This window comes from Protopterus annectens, chromosome 2.part2 (assembly GCF_019279795.1).
Source record: "Protopterus annectens isolate FY-2018-M chromosome 2.part2, PAN1.0, whole genome shotgun sequence".
NCBI lineage: Eukaryota > Metazoa > Chordata > Ceratodontiformes > Protopteridae > Protopterus > Protopterus annectens.
Genome location: NC_056730.1, coordinates 536,910,636 through 536,927,936, shown reverse-complemented (window position 1 = coordinate 536,927,936; position 17,301 = coordinate 536,910,636).

Here is a 17,301-nt window from a genome sequence, read left to right as displayed (position 1 = left end):
GTATTGTCCAAGGCCAATAATACAGCTTCCATGAGACCCAATAATATCCCTGTCTGTGTTCTACAAGAACTACAAAGCGAACTGGCATCACATCTGTGTGCCCTTTTCAGTCACAGCCTCACCTTAGGCTTTGCCTCTATTGAATGGAGTACTGCTACAGTCAACCCTCTCCATAAAGGGGGAGCAACTACAGACCCTGGGAATTATCACCCCATTAGCCTGAGTCTGATATGTAAAGCTATGCAGCACATCATCATGGACCTGATTAATAAAGATATAGAACATCTCCAAATTCTGGACCCCATGCAATTTGGCTTTGTGAAAGGGAGATCATGCCAGCTCAACCTGGTTGACTTCTTTGAGTCAGTCACCAGGGCTGTTGATGAAGTTAAGGCAGTGCATACAGCCTACCTCAATCTGGCCAAGGCCATTGATACCATTCCTCACTCAGGAATTATTGATAAACTCACCAAACTAGGCATCAACCCCTATATCACTAGGTGGGTTGCAAACTGGTTCACAGAACACACAATGTGAAAGTTGCAAGCTCCAAGTCAGACTGCCAACTAGACACAAGTGTAGTCCCACAGGGATCGGTCCTGGGTCCTCTCCTGTTTGCCATCTACTTCTCAGAAGTCCAGACCAACACAAAGGGACTCTGGCTGACCAAGTTTGCAGATCACTGCAAGCTGGGAGCCATTATTAACTCCCCAAGTGATGCAGGCATCCTACAGAATGGCCTCACTGAGACCAATGACGGGTGTCAAAATCATGGCCTTTAGGTTAACGCCAAAAAATGCATCATTATCCAGTTTGGTAAAACTACCACATCGATGGGAGCCCACTGAACACTGAAGGCATTATAAGAGATCTGGAGACACAGGTTGACAGCAACCTCTCCTTTAACCACCACATTGCCACTGTGGTCAGAAAGTCCTTCTCTGTGGCACATCTCATTACCTAGGGTTTTGCATTCAAGAAGAAAGAGGTCATCGTCTCTCTCTCTACTCTTCCCTCATTAGACCAATCATCAAGTATAATGCCCCATTTGGCATGTACCTCACTAGACACCTGCAACAGCTGGAGAGGCCACAGACGTACCTCACGAAGAGGATCCTAGGCATTAAACACATGTCCTACACAGACAGACCCAAAATACTCAAGCTATTCTCTGTCTCATATCGCCTACTTAGAAGTGATCTCTGCTTGACTTACAAAGCCATTTCTGACCCAGCTCTGTTAGAAATGCTACATCTAAAAAAATCCCAATCCCTCTGCACCACATGCTCCAGAGACCACAACCTCATTACCACAATCAACAGAACATGCTGGAGGGACAGATTCCTCACCCAGAGACTACCCAGGCTCTGGAATAGACTTCCCATACATGTCAAGCAGAGCACCTTGCTGTCCCTCTTCAAGAGAAATCTTGATGAGTGGATGGGTAATAGAACATTCACCATGAGGATCACTCCAGCGACTCTACTTGATAGAATCACTGGGAACTAACATTGGACAGCACGATGCCAGAGCACTTCTATGGGATAGACTTGTAAGGGCTCCAGGGCCATTAGACTAGTACACACCTATGAACCTATGAATACATCATGCACGGCAAAGGGCCACAGCTGTGGCCATGGACCGTGCTGGCACCAGGAGATGGTCTGCTACACAACCCCACTCTCAGCCACAGAGGAGTTCCTGGCAAACCTGGGTTCAGCTACCAGCTCACAAGAAACTATCATAACATATGTCATGGAGGTGGGTGGCACAAATTCCACAGACGAGGAGTGTCCAGACAAGCCTCCAGTGGTCATCACATTAATATTGTAGCATTCATGGTGGACGCCTCTGCATACCTGTACACAAATGTAAGGTCAATTTGCAATTGTGGGTGGGGTGTTGTAATGCACACATGTCCACATTTATTGTGAATGTCAGAAATTCGGGTAGTATTACAGTTTGTACTGTACATGTTGATAAATGCACATATTATCCTGTACCAATGCCACATGTGTGTCTGCTGACAATACCTCTCGCCCACAAATGCATAGGTACCTCTGGTGTGACTGGGGAACATCATCCTGTAGCTGGTGAATGTGGAACTGTCTTGTTATGTCTCATCTATACCCTAGGCATGTAAAGGGCTGCCAGTCTGCCATGGACACTACTGTTAAGCTTAGCAATATTGCAATACGTGCATGTTCAGTTGTGGTAGGTTTCACTGCAGTGCATCACATTGGTAAGCTCAGTAACATATTTGCAGAATCTATAAAGGCTGTCCTCTTTGAATATGTAGAACCCACATTAAACACTTGATGATGGTTGTAGCACTTTATTCCAAATGTAAAAATAAATAACCAGGGTATAAATATGAAACACCAAAGAAACAACAAAAACAACCAGTTGGATTTAGCGCGCTTTCATCTCTTAATGTTGAAAACTCATTTAAATTATCTATCATAGCATCCCATTGGCTATTAGTTGGCGCTCAAATCAGTTGACCATATACAAAACTCCCAAACAACATAACATTTCGTCACAAGTGGTGTAGCGTGGAAATCAAAAAATACCTATAATAACATCATGATACCGAGTACAACTCATTCAATGGAGAATATGCAAACTCACTAAATATACATACAATATATGAAATATAAAATATACAACATATGTAGAACATTATAAATATAATCCATGTCCTTGACACGTAACCTAATCTCCAAAATCTTGTGTGGGTAATAATAAAAGTTCTATGTTTCTCACGTGGGAAACATAAAATGGTCATATTAAAAACACCCCAAACCTGGTAAAAATATATAAAAATATATATATAAAAAATATATATATGTATATGGATGTATGTAAAAAATAAGTAATAAATAATAACTATATATTATGATAGTACAAAAATGTGTTTGATAATTGTAATATAATATCATATTGGTATAGTAGAATAGTATGTATTATAGAAAGTGAATATAGACACTACCAGTACCAACTGAAATATAAATAAATCATTAATTGTTAGGATAGAACCTGTGTCAACTCTTAAAAAATATATAAATATAAATATCATAAAATATTAAATTCATAATATGCATTCATCTTATTTTTTCTTTGGATTCTGGGACAACAATTTTAAAGCAGGTTTGATGGAAATATGATCATTCATTCCTAAATTGGTACATGAATCCAATCTAATTTGCCAAATCATCTCTCGATATTCCAAGAATGTTTCCCAGTCCCCACCCCTCTGCTTGACCACCTCCAGTACCCACAATTTTATATTCATGTTCGTACATTTTAAAGTATGCCTATATATGGCATTATTCACATTCTTTTTGTTACTATCTCTGACATGTTCGTAAATACGACTTCTCAAATTTCTCTCGGTTTTCCCAATGTAGTGTGCCCCACATGTCTTGCAGTATGCCAAATATACCACTCCTTTTGTATAACAACTAGAATATGAATAACTCCTCAGCTTTAAACCAATATTGGGAATATACAATTCCTTTTCACCTAATATAAATGGGCATTGGGCACATCTTCCACATTTTAGTTACCAACTTTGGTACATGCCCCTTGATTTATATCACTTTTCTTCTTTTCCAAAATATTTTTTAAATTCATATTCCTCCTGAGGCTGTATTTTGATTGTTGTTGAAATATTTGTGTTCTAGTGGGTATTCTGTTGAACATGTTCCATACTTCATTGATACTCCTTTTCCTCCATCCTATATCTTAATAGTAAGTTAAAACCAAACGTGGGATATCAAAACCTCTACTTTCACTGTCAGTATGCATATGGGAAGATCTCTTCCTGTTCTCTTTTTTAACATGAACTTCAGTTTCTTGTACCAATAGTGATTTATACTCAATATCTCTTTTCTTTATAATTTCTTTTTTAATATTCTCTATCATTCTCTCTGGATAACCTCTTTCCATGAACATATTTTGAACAATATTGATTTCTTTAATGAAACCATTTGCGTCTGATGTCATCCTTGACACCCTAATCATTTGACCCTTTACTATGTTATTTTTGAGATAATATGGGTGGTCACTTTCATAATGTAAATATGAATTAGAATGACAATCTTTTCTATAGACATTAGATCTATAATTCATCTTTTCATAATCCTTGTCTATCCTAACATCTAAGTAGTGCATCCCATCTTTGTTACTTTCAAAAGTAAATAAAAAAAAAATGGTACTGTTGTTCAAGACCTCCATAAATTCACTAATGGTTTCCTGGGTACCATCCCAAACAATAAAAATATCATCCAAAAACCTGTAGTATCTCACTATATTTTGTTGGAACCTAGAATGGAAAACATACTGTAGTTCCCAGTACAACATAGTAATATTTGCATAGATGAGGGCGCAGGCTGACCCCATTGCCACTCCCTCCAACTGGTGATATATTTCTCCCTGAAAGTAAATGAAGTTGTATTTCAAAACCAACTCCATGTGCTCCAGTACCAGTTTAAATTCATCTGCATTCAACATTTGAAGTTCTACAAGCATTTATTCAAACCATTCTAATCCCGCCTTGTGGGGAATAACAGAGAATAAGTCTTTTACATCTATAACTGAAAGTCAGAACAAATAACTGTAAAATAATGAAAGAGTTCACCAATAAGTGCTTCGCTCCGTAAAACCAAATTTCAGCTGGCTGGGATGTTGCGTGAACCAATTCTCCGCTTTAGTGTATCCAATGTTCGAAGTGACTGCTATTGGATAAATCCACGAACTGAAAACGAGCTGGTATATATTGTATTAGATTCAATCTTTAATACGCCAATGTAGCCTGAACAGCTACTAATAAAACAGCAAACAATAAATGCAATGAAATGCGATAAAAATATAAAACTGAAGTCACAAAATCAGTTTGTCAGTTAAGCGCTTTCACCAGATATAGTCCGGGTTTCTTCAGAACTGAACTGTTAATTCACAATCAACATTTTATAACTTTTTTGGCGCCTAACCCAGCCACATATTTGAAAGTTTAAAGGTGTATATCACTTAAAATACTTGTATGAATGCAATTGTGCTCGTATACTTTTGCTAAAGTGCATATAAGCCTGAATTAAAAAGCATATAGAGTGTCCTAATAATAGGGCGTATTTCTGGCCAGAAATGAGATCCAAAAAAAACCCCAAAGAAGATTTTCACAAACCTAAATGGTAGAAAGGGGAACATTTTGACATGGATAATAGTAAAGGGGTAAATACAGGTTATCGTAATGATAGATACACAAATCAGGGGGATTTTCAATATCGGGGAAAACAATATTCCCAACCACATCAATATGGGAACCAGAAATACATGAGAAAGAAATGGTATTAACATATGAAGGGGAACAAGCAAAAAATAGTAGTGACAATCATAGCAACAATATTGTAGTAGATGGAAATGTTTATACTTTCAATAATTTCAAGATATTCAACTATACTGATATCGAAATAGAAAAAACACATTTTGATCTATTCAGTAAAGGAGAGAAATTTGTTTCAATTCTTAGATTTAACTTGACAGACACAGTGATTGAATTTAAAAAATACATTCGAAAAGCAAATTTAGCTATTTATTTTGAAAATTTGAATGTCCTGGATAAGAAAGATTCTCTCAAGAATAAAAATATAAGTCCCCAGGTTAAGGTAAAAAGTAAATTCAATCCTCCTAACAATCCTAGTATTGTGCTATATGAAAATATTACTATTAGAGAAATATATCAAGAATCGAACAAACTCAAACATTTAGCCAGTGGTGCCAACTTAACCAAGAAAGAAGAACGATTAATAAGAGACCTCAAGGAAAATGACAAAATAAGGGTCATGAGACCAGATAAAGGTGGCGGTACCGTTTTATATGATAATATACAGTATACTAAAAAGATACATGATATATTACATTTTTCAGGAAATTATTCCTCTATATCCCTTAACGAACTTAATATAGCATATCAAAGGATTGATTTTTATTTAGAAGAATATTTCCTAGAAAATAGAATCACAAAGGAGACCTTTGACTTTCTATCTGTGAAATTTCCAAAATTGGCTACTCTAGTAGGAATACCCAAGATCCATAAAAATATACAAGACCCACCATTTCGTCCGATAGTATCAGGAAATAAATCAAATACTTTTCCAATTGGTAAATACATTGATCACAAATTGAAACCCATTTATGACCAAGTTTCCCACATGGTCAAGGATTCATGGGTATTTTTAAAGAACTTTCCTATGGATTTGAAATTTGAAAATATAATATTTCTCACTATAGATGTGATTGACCTTTTTTCATGTATTCCTAAAGAGCAAGGATTAGAAACATTTAGTGCTAGTATGTACAAATATGCTAATCTTGAATGGGATGAAATTAGCCTGTTAGAGGAAATGATGGCCCTAGTATTAGAAAATAATTTTATATACTTCGAAGTTGAACACTTCAAACAAATAAAAGGAGTAGCGATGGGAGCCGCTTGTGCTCCCATTTACGCTAATTTGGTTATGCTCCATTGGGAGGATACTATACTGTTCTCAAGTGATCACTTTAAGAATGTGAGATATTCTAGATTCCTGGATGACATTTATATACTATGGGAAGCTGACATTAATACCATGGAATGTTTCATAGAATTTTTAAACGATAGTAGTGAATATTTAAAATTCACGCATTCATATAACAACAATGGATTACCTTATTTAGACACACTTATTAAATATCAGTCAGGTATATTCTCTTCTTCTATATACAGAAAGGAAACGTTCTCTAATAATTATTTACAGTATACCAGTTGTCATCCAGAGAAACTGAAAAACAATATATTCAAAGGTCAGTGTGTTTGTGCTTCCCGCATGACATCTGACATTGATACTTTACACACTGAATTAAAGTATATTAAAGAGCTATTCACTCAGAGAGGCTATCCTATTGCTATGATGGATTCTACAATTCAATATATTTTACAATTTAGGAATTATAGATATTTCCTCTATTAGGGAGCAATACTCAATCAAGATCCCAAGAGATCTCTATATGCATCAATACTAACCACAAGGTTAATGACATTAATCCAAATTCTTTCCATAGAACTTGCATTCTGCAGTTCAATTTGGCAGCCAGTTATATCAAAAATATATTAAATTGTTTTTGGTATATTATTTCCAAGGATGCCCAATTGAGTAGAGTATTGGGAGATAAACCCCAGTTCACATACAAGATGGGTACCAACATTAAACAGTTAGTTGAAAATGGAATTAAGGGAAAGATGGATTGGAATAACAGTAACAATAAAAAAATGAATCCTAAATGTGGTACTTGTAATCAATGCAAATACATGTCTGAAGAAAATATCATATATTTAAAAAATGGACACAAAAGTGTGGTCAGAAGGAAAGTAGGAAATTGCAATACCAAGATGGTAGTATATTTAAGCATTTGCCAGCAATGTCCATGCTTCTATGTAGGAAAGACTGAAAGAAACATAAAGAAAAGGATTTATGATCACACATACTGTATAAGAACTAAGTACAATAACAACGCACTTTACATACATATAGACAGGGAAGGGAATAGTCACAATTTCAAATTTATTATATTAGAAGTAATAAATTATGATCCTAGGGGAAGAGACTCCAAAACTCTGCTCAGCTATAAAGAAATCTGGTGGCAAATAAACTTAGACGCTACAACACCACCAGGTTTGAATGAATACATATCAATCAAACCACTATTATAACTAACTATCTTCATATATTATTAACAAAAACATTTCATGTATTTTAATAAATTTTATCAAATTTTAACAATTTTTTTAATATTGCATTATGGTCAAGAAAGTAGAACAAGCATAAGAACTAGACCAAGATTTCGTATTATTTAAGGGTAGACATATGACAAGTTTATTTGTGTACTAGTAAAGTGGCTTTATATTTATATTTATATTTATATTTACATTAACATCTATATTTACATTTATATTTATGTAATCCTGACCTTTTAAGTTATGGTCATTTCTATGTATTGTGTAGTTAAGTTTTGTCATATATATATATATATATATATATATATATATATATATATATATGCAAACACATCTACACTTACATCTGTATTTATTTATTTATTCACTTATTTACAAACTTCTTCGAAGTGCATCAATATTAAGCTTTTGATCAATTGAGAATAGAACATTATTAATGCTGATACACACAATCATAAAATTAATTCATAAAAACTAATTCACACTATTATAAATAATATTATTTTATTACTCATAATTAATATTAACATCATTCTTGAATTATTGTATATAGTGAGATTTATTTATGTACACATACATTTACGCATTTATTAAATTACAACGCTACACTTGATATAAATAGAAAGAATTAAATAATCCTTATACATCTTTCTATTTTTATTTCTACTTTACTATTTTTATTATTTGTATATACATTCATATTTATTGATACACGTGTATTCACTGATACATATGTATCTCACAGTTTTTTCAGCAAGTGTATAATTCAAAACCGGTTTATTACACAAGGGTACTGAAACTAATCAAAACAAGAATTTATGTATTTATTCATTTATTTCCTTATTTATTAATATATTTATATCATGCAAGTGTCCAGTTGAACCTATGAACCTATGGATGGGAGATCGCAGATATACCCCAGGGATTACCTCAGTGTCACTGCTCAACAGAGGCACAGCAAAATAATGGGTATAGTCCCCCATACTAAAGGGGTGGCGTAAGCCACAAAACTATGGGCTAGGCTTGTAAATGCCCTCGGGCAGATAGCCTAGTATGAACCTATGAACCTATGAACCTATGAACCAGTAGACCTATTATTAGGACACTCTATATGCTTTTTAATTCAGGCTTATATGCACTTTAGCAAAAGTATACGAGCACAATTGTATTCATACAAGTATTTTAAGTGATATACACCTTTAAACTTTCAAATATGTGGCTGGTTTAGGCGCCAAAAAAGTTATAATATGTTGATTGTGAATTAACAGTTCAGTTCTGAAGAAACCCGGACTATATCGGGTGAAAGCGCTTAACTGACAAACTGATTTTGTGACTTCAGTTTTATATTTTTATCGCATTTTATTGCATTTATTGTTTGCTGCTTTATTAGTAGCTGTTCGGGCTACATTGGCATATTAAAGAGTGAATCTAGTACAATATATACCAGCTCGTTTTCAGTTTGTGGATTTATCCAATAGCAGTCACTTCGAACATTGGATACACTAAAGCGGAGAATTGGTTCATGCAACATCCCAGCCAGCTGAGATTTGGTTTTACGGAGCGAAGCACTTATTGGTGAACTCTTTCATTCTTTTACATCTATGGTCACAAACAGAAAATTGACATTGAATGGAATAGTTTTGAATTTTTCCAAGAAATCCCAGGAATCAACTAAGATATGTGGATATTTTAAATAAAACATTTTTAATTTTGTATCCACATAAATAACTAAAGGTTGAGTCTTGGATCCCTGTGATGTCACTATTGGTGTCAGGGGAGGGTTATCTATCCGCTTATGTATTTTCGGAATTCCGAAAATTGCAGGAATAACTGGTTTTGCTACCTTTAAAAAATTGTACAATTCCACATCAATTAGCCCTTGTAATAGATTGTCTTCCAAGATTAGATCAATTTTCTGATATAGTATGTTTAATTCATTCTTGGATATTGTGCAGTATCTATTGTCAGTGTTCAAAATTTCTAACATCCTATTTGTATAGTCCCACTGATCCATCAAAACTACCCCTCCCCCCTTATCAGGTTTCATAACCCTAATATTTTGATTGTTACTTAACTGATGTAATATATCTTTCTCTTGTTTACTTAAGTTATACCTTTTCTCATTCCTTTTACCATATTCATCTCTTAAAGTGTTGATAATACATTTTTCAAAATTGTAAATATCCTGTTGTAGGGGGTGTTGTAGGTACTTCATTTTTTTTTTAATTCTCTTGTTTGACCGATTGGTCGTGGAATATTCCTGCTAGATTCAAATTCCTAGTAAAAAGTTTTATATCCAGGACTATCTCTTCAATTCTGGGTATTTTTGATGGTACAAAGGTGAATCCTTTAGTAAATAATTTGAAAAAAAAAACTTCTGTCACCTCCACCTCAATGTAGTTGTAAATATTCTATCCTAACAATTAATGATTTATTTATATTTCAATTGGTACTGGTAGTGTCTATATTCACTTTCTATAATACACACTATTCTACTATACCAGTATGATATTATATTACAATTATCAAACACATTTTTGTACTATCATAATATATAGTTATTTATTTATTACTTATTTTTTTGCATACATCCATATACATATATATATTTTTTATATATATTTTTTATATATTTTTTATACATTTTTACCAGGTTTGGGGTGTTTTTAATATGACCATTTTATGTTTCCCATGTGAGTAACATAGAACTTTTATTATTACCCACACAAGATTTTGGAGATTAGGTTACATGTCAAGGACATGGATTATATTTATAATGTTCTACATATGTTGTATATTTTATATTTCATATATTGTATGTATATTTAGTGAGTTGGCATATCCTCCATTGAGTGAGTTGTACTCGGTATCATGATGTTATTATAGGTATTTTTTGATTTCCACGCTACACCACTTGTGACGAAATGTTATGTTGTTTGGGAGTTTTGTATATGGTCAACTGATTTGAGTGCCAACTAATAGCCAATGGGACGCTATGATAGATAATTTAAATGAGTTTTCAAACCAAAAATGTGGATTCTGAAGAAGTCTCACGTTAAGAGATGAAAGCGCGCTAAATCCAACTGGTTGTTTTTGTTGTTTCTTTGGTGCTTCATATTTATACCCTGGTTATTTATTTTTAGGTTTGGAATAAAGTGCTACAACCATCATTGAGTGTTTACTGTGGGTTCTACATATTCAAGGAAGACAGCCTTTATTGTTACCAGGCAGCGTTGTCTTTTGGTTTTGACATTCTTCCACTACGGACCTGTTTATATTTGCAGTAACTGTAACATATTAGCATGTATTTTTGTAAAGGTGTAGCCAGCCTGCTATACAGGGGTGCATTACTATTGTGTAAATGGATGCACTGTGTTTTAGATGAGGGTCCATCACATAGTCTGGCTTGTCATGTATCTTACAGGTGTATACTACTAGCAAGATTAACTGGATATAGCTGTACTCATGTTGTTGACAGCCTGTCTCATGTGGTCTGTTGTGGTTTGTTTGTGTGTCGTGCATGTCTGTCAGAAGGTGCAGTCTGTATAATGTCTCTGTGGCACCTCAACTGTATGTCTGTGTTTGTGTGGGATCAGCAGACATTATGGTGCAGGAATTAATGTAGTCATGTTGTCTACCCTTCACAGGTGACCATGGGGTTGGAGTGTGTCCCCCTCACATCCTGAAGTCAGTGTGTCATCGGACTCTGAGGATGATGATGGTGGCCATTGTGAGGCACAGGTGGAGTTGTTGGGGCCTGAATGTATCCCATTGGTTGACATCCCACTTCCACCCCATGTTGCCGCACACAGTCAGTATGTTCATAGCTTCATAGGTTGATACTAGGCTATCTTCCCTAGGGCATTTATAAGCCTAGCCAGAGTGTGTTTGGCTTTCGCCACCCTTTTAGATTAGTTGACTGTGCCTCTGTATAGTAGGTCACAGAAGGTAGCCCTTTTAAGGTTAGTTTACTGTACCTCTGTCAAGCAGGGACACAGAAGAGATCCTTACATACTCTGTCCCCAGCAGCCACAGATATTGGGCAGTCAGAGGGTGGTGGCATCAAACAGGGGAGTGTGGTGACTATGGCATCTGTGACTGTAGACACTAGCCATAGCCAGAGAGCTGGTGAGGTCCCACACAGGCAGATTGACAGCCATGCCTGAAGGAAGACTACTGCCCATCCAGCACCTGTCAGAGGTGTCACACCACGTGTCACCCGATGCATGCATTAGTCTGTCATGGAGGCACAGGCACATTGTGAACAGTACATTAGACAGATGCTCAGGATCATCAATGTCACACTGCCTGGCATGCATGACTCCCTCCACGGCATTGGTGATGCCTTACGTCATTTTGCTTATGTAGTGCATAGACGGTGGGGTGAGACATTGTCAGTCCTTAGGTTCATAGGTAGGTACTAGGCTATCTGCCCAAAGGCATTTATAAGCCTAGCTGGAATGTGTTGGCTTTCGCCACCCCATTAGATTAGTTCCCTGTGCCTCTGTCCAGCAGAGCCATTGAGGCGATCCCTGGGTAAACTTTCTGTTTCCCATCCACTCATCAAGTTTGCTCTTGAAGAGGTTTAGCGAGGAGCTCTGCCTAATGTAGACTGGAATCTTATTCCAGAGCATGGGAAGTCTCTGAGACAGGAATCTATTCCGCCAGCACGTCCTATTTATTGTTGTGGTGAGGTTTAGATCCCTAGAGTGTGTGTCTCAAGGGGATATGGTTTTCTTTAGGTGGAGCATGTCCATCAATTCTGGGTTGGATATGGCCTTGTATGTCAGGCAGAGATCACCTCTGAGTAGGGGGTATGCAACCAAGTACAGCTGGAGTTTCTTCAGTCGAGCTGCATAGGGCATCTGTTTGAGGCCAGTGATCCTCTTGGTGAGGTACTTCTGTGGTCTTTCCAGCTATTGCAGATGTCTTGTAAGGTACCTCCCAAATGTGGCATTCTACTCTATGATGGGTCTGATGAGTGATGTGTAGAGGGGCACAGTGACCTCTTTTGATCTGGATGCAAACCCTTTTGTGATTAGGTGGGCCACATAGAAGGATTTTCTAACCACTTTGGCAATGGGATTATCAAAGGAGAGGTTACTATCTATTTGGGTCCCCAGATCCCTTATTACTTCTTCCGTATTTAGGGAGCTACCACCTATGTGGTAGTTTGTGGGTACTTTGTTTTTTCCAAAGGGAATGACTATGCACTTTTTGGCATTTAGCTTGAGGCCATGGTTTTGACACCAGGTATCTGTCTCAGTGAGACCCTTTTGGAGGATGTCTGTGTCAGCCAGAGAGTCAATTATAGCCCCTAGTTTGCAGTCATCTGCGAACTTGGTCATCCATAGTCCTCCTGTGCTTGCCTGTACCTCTGAGAAGTATATGCCAAACAGGAGGGGACCTAGGACTGAGCCCTGGGGAATGCCACTTGTAACCGGTTTAGAGTCAGATCTAGCTCCCACAACTCTTACCATGTGGGTTCTGTCAGTGAGCCAGTTGGCAACCCATCTCATGATGTAGGGGTTTATGTTCAGGCTGGTGAGCTTGTCTATAATACCTGAATGGGGTATGGTGTAAGCCTTTGTGAGGTCTAGGAAGGATGTGTGGACTACCTTTCCCTCATCTATAGCCTTGGTAACTGTCTCAAAGAAGTCCACCAGGTTTAAGAGGCATGATCTGCCCTTAACAAAGCCTAACTGGGTAGGGTCCAGTGTTTGGAGGTTCCCAGTGTCTCCGTTAATGAGATCCATGATGATGTGCTCCATAGCCTTGCAGACCAAGCTAGTCAGGTTTATAGGGCGATAGTTTCACTGTCCGGTCCCATTGATGCTGTGTTTTTGGCTTTGGATAGGGCTGTTTTAACCTGAGTGCCTGTGATTTCAAGGGCACTACATTCTTCAGGTATAGTTATGGGCCCTTTTGGGGTGAGAGGGGGGTAAAATTTGCACTGAACCTGTCTGCCAAGATGTTGGCTATATAGGTCGGGTCAGTGTAATTTGTGCCATTCTGCACTAACTCCGTGCAGATCTGAGGATTGCCACTTAGATTCCTGACAAAACTTAAGAATGACTTGTGATTATCTTTGGAGTCCTTAGCAATTTTTCTTTTGAAGCTAGCCTTGGACGATTTTATGAGGGATTGTAGTTTCTTGCTGATACTGATCAGGGATGTCTTCCCTTCTTAGGATTTTACTCTTTTCTGAACTAGTTTCCTCTTTCTATTGTAGAGCTTGTTTATGGCAGGGGTCCACCAAACTGGTTTCCTTTTCTTGGAGGAGTAAGTCTTGATTTTGCTTGGGATAGCATGATCCATGCATTCTTGTAGGTGCCCGTAGAGTGCATTAGTAAAGGATTTTGCAGCTTGGACAGCATTATCCTTTAGCATGGGGGCTTTGAAACCTTCCACCTCGGTCTTAAGTAACGGGAAGTTTGCTTTTGAAAGGTTTTTCATGGTGGTTTCTTTGACCAGGGGTGGGGGTGGAATGTTGATATCCAGAGTGATTAGTTTATGGTCAGATCTAACCAGTGACGGGTTGACCTCCAGTGTGGAACACCGGTCGCCCATGTTGGTGATGACCAGGTCCAATATGTTGTCATCTCTGGTGGGGTGTTCACCAGTTGATCCAGGGTGTTTGCGTTTATAAATTCTAAGAAATGTTGGGCAAGGGAGTTAGTACTTGAGTAGTTCTCCCAGTTAATGTTTGGGTAATTTAAATCACCCAAAATCAGGGTGTTTGGTAAGACCTTTATGTTTCCCAGAATTTCCAGAAATGCAGAGTGGGGGTCCTGGGACATGGTTGGTGATCTGTAGCAAGCTACAATTTTAATTGCAGTTTTGCCCATTGTTAGTTACATGAGGATGATCTCTGAAGTATTGTGCTATGCCACTAACCTGGAGTTGTGGGGTATCTTTGAGGAATATGGATAGGCCCCCTGCCTTTTGTATTTTGGTCCAGGTTTTTTGGCTGAAGTGTATGGTTTGAGTTGTAGCCTGGTAGTGCTAAGGTGCTCTCTGGAGCCTTAAACAAGGTTTCTGTTACTACACATATATCAGTTTTCTCCATACTGAGAAGTGCCTCGAGTGTGTGCATTTTGAGGTGTAGACTTCTGGCATTGAGTAGCATTACCCTCAGTTTTTTGTTACTTGTGCTATTTATGGCAGTGGGTTTGTCTTTTGAGCCTTGCCTAAAAAAAGCACTATGGGGGTAGCAAGAGCCTTGGCCAGTATTCAAAAGCCTAAGGGTGACAGGTGCAAGCTGTCTCTAGCAAAGCAGCATGACTTTGTCGAGCATGCCATCCCAGGCTGACAGACACTGGATCCCTTTTGAATGACACCAGAAGCTTAGCCAATTGTTGAAATTGATAATTTTTTTTCTTTATACCGTGGTATCATTCTTGGTGAGAGCAGAATGCTACTGAGGGTCAGGATCATACCGGCCTGGGCTATGTGATCAGAGAACTCTTCCATGTCTCTATTCATGTAGTCCAGGGAGATACAGCTCAGGTCATTTGCACCAACACGGATAATGGCAGAGTCATATTTGTACTTGTTCTGGAGTGACCTGAGTGCCTGTGTTATGTGGCGGATCCTGGCACCCGACAGGCAGCTAACAGTAACCTTCTCCTTGTTCAGCCTAGTGAGTGGGACGTCAGTGTGCCTGACTATAGTCACCTATTACTAGTGTGTTGGGTATGTTATTTTGCCTTAAGAGCTGTGATTGCATGGCACACTGGTTTTGTGAAGTATGTTTCATGGTTTGTGGTGGGGGGTGGAAGTTGCTTGTATGTCTGCTTTGGAGGTCTCTGTTATTTTTGCAGATTTTTATTTAGAGCCTCTGAGTATGTTTTTGGGTATTTATGTGTGTTTTTTGCCGGTGCTGGTTTCATAGATCTATGTGAGACTGGTGATGTGATGCAAGTAATTCCCTTCTCCTCTTGACTGCCTGGTCCAGTCTTGGGTTGAGAGAGCTTAGTCTCCAGTTTGGCTGTATAATTGCATCTGTCGCTTGTATTAGTGTTTGGTGGTAGGAGGAGAGGGTTGTCTGTGTACATGAGGCAGTTGTAACATTGCCTCAAAATGCCCAGATTCACCAGGTAGGCCAGAGAGTACACCTGAAACTGCCCTTTGGATAGGTACAGTGAACTGTTTTACTGATTGGCTAATAAGGTCAAATAGGGAGCCTTGTCCTTCTCTATAGTATGGGGGGGTCTAGTGTTAAGGTTTATTAGTGCTTGTTATGAGTTTTGAGCAAGTGCCAGGCTGAAAAGTGAATGGTTTGAGTGCTTAAGTTGAAAGTTTGTCTAGTTCCAAGGGAAAAATTAAACAGGTGACTTTGTGGAGACAGGAATAGTTATACCCAAGCTAACCAGTGCTGCCCGGCTCGCAAAACCGTGCTAATGCAGGTTTTATAGCAGGGAAATGAAAGAGAGAGAAATTAGCCCAAAATGGCCAATAAACTACTAATTTATGGCTGAAACCATTCCTCCAGGGACAGATAGGCTGCTCAAAGCTCTCCTCTCTCACAGGTGAACAAAGAAACTTCCTTCTATACAAGTAAGGTATGGGCAAACACAGAAACTTGTAACACAGCCCTGAATTCAGCACTAACCTGAAAACTGGACTATACTAGCTTAGAAAGGCAGGAAAACAAGTATTTTTTTTTTTCAGAAAATAATGCAGATACTATCAAAAAAACACTTTAAATGCACAGAAATGGCTATCACACTTGAGTGTGTAGCCTACAACAGTTAAACAGGTAATTTAACACAAAAACAACTTTGTTAAAGTGCAGGCAGTAAAATAAGTACAATATGTAGCTGAAACAAGCTTTTTAAATCATAGAAACTCTAAAAAATGGCATTTTAGGTGGAATTAGCTAAAGGCAGCAAGAAATTGCAGAAAAATGATACTTAGTCACTCCAAAGTCTCTCTTTTGTCTCTCTGCTGCTGTAGAACTCTGCAGAGCACCAGGCATGAGCTTGCTGAGCTGTATACAAGGACAAAAACCTCGCAAATGTGGGTTTTATAGCAGGGAAATGAAAGAGATAGAAATTAGCCCAAAATGGCATATAAACTACTAATTTCTGGGTTGAAACCACTCCTCCATGGACAGATACACTGCTCAAAACTCCCCTTTCTCAAAGGTGAACAGAGAAACTTCCTTCTATCCAAGTAAGGTATGTGCAAACACAGAGACTTGTAACACAGCCCTGAATTCAGCACTAACCTGAAAACTGGACTTAACTGTGCAATGTCTGCGCTGGAACATATGGTGGGAGTTGGGCATCAGACACATAGACGTATGTCAACAACTGCATTAGCTGAGAGCCCACGTGGCTGTGCACACTCCCACTCCCATAGTGGCAATACCACCAGCACTACCGAGGGGAAGCTGCTGTCCACACCACAATGTGGCAGGCCATGGGCACTTGGTCCTGGGTGGTCCTGTGAGGGACACAGACCCAGCAGGCACCGGTCACCATCAACAAGTAGTACCATATCTGGCTCTAGTCATAGTGGTG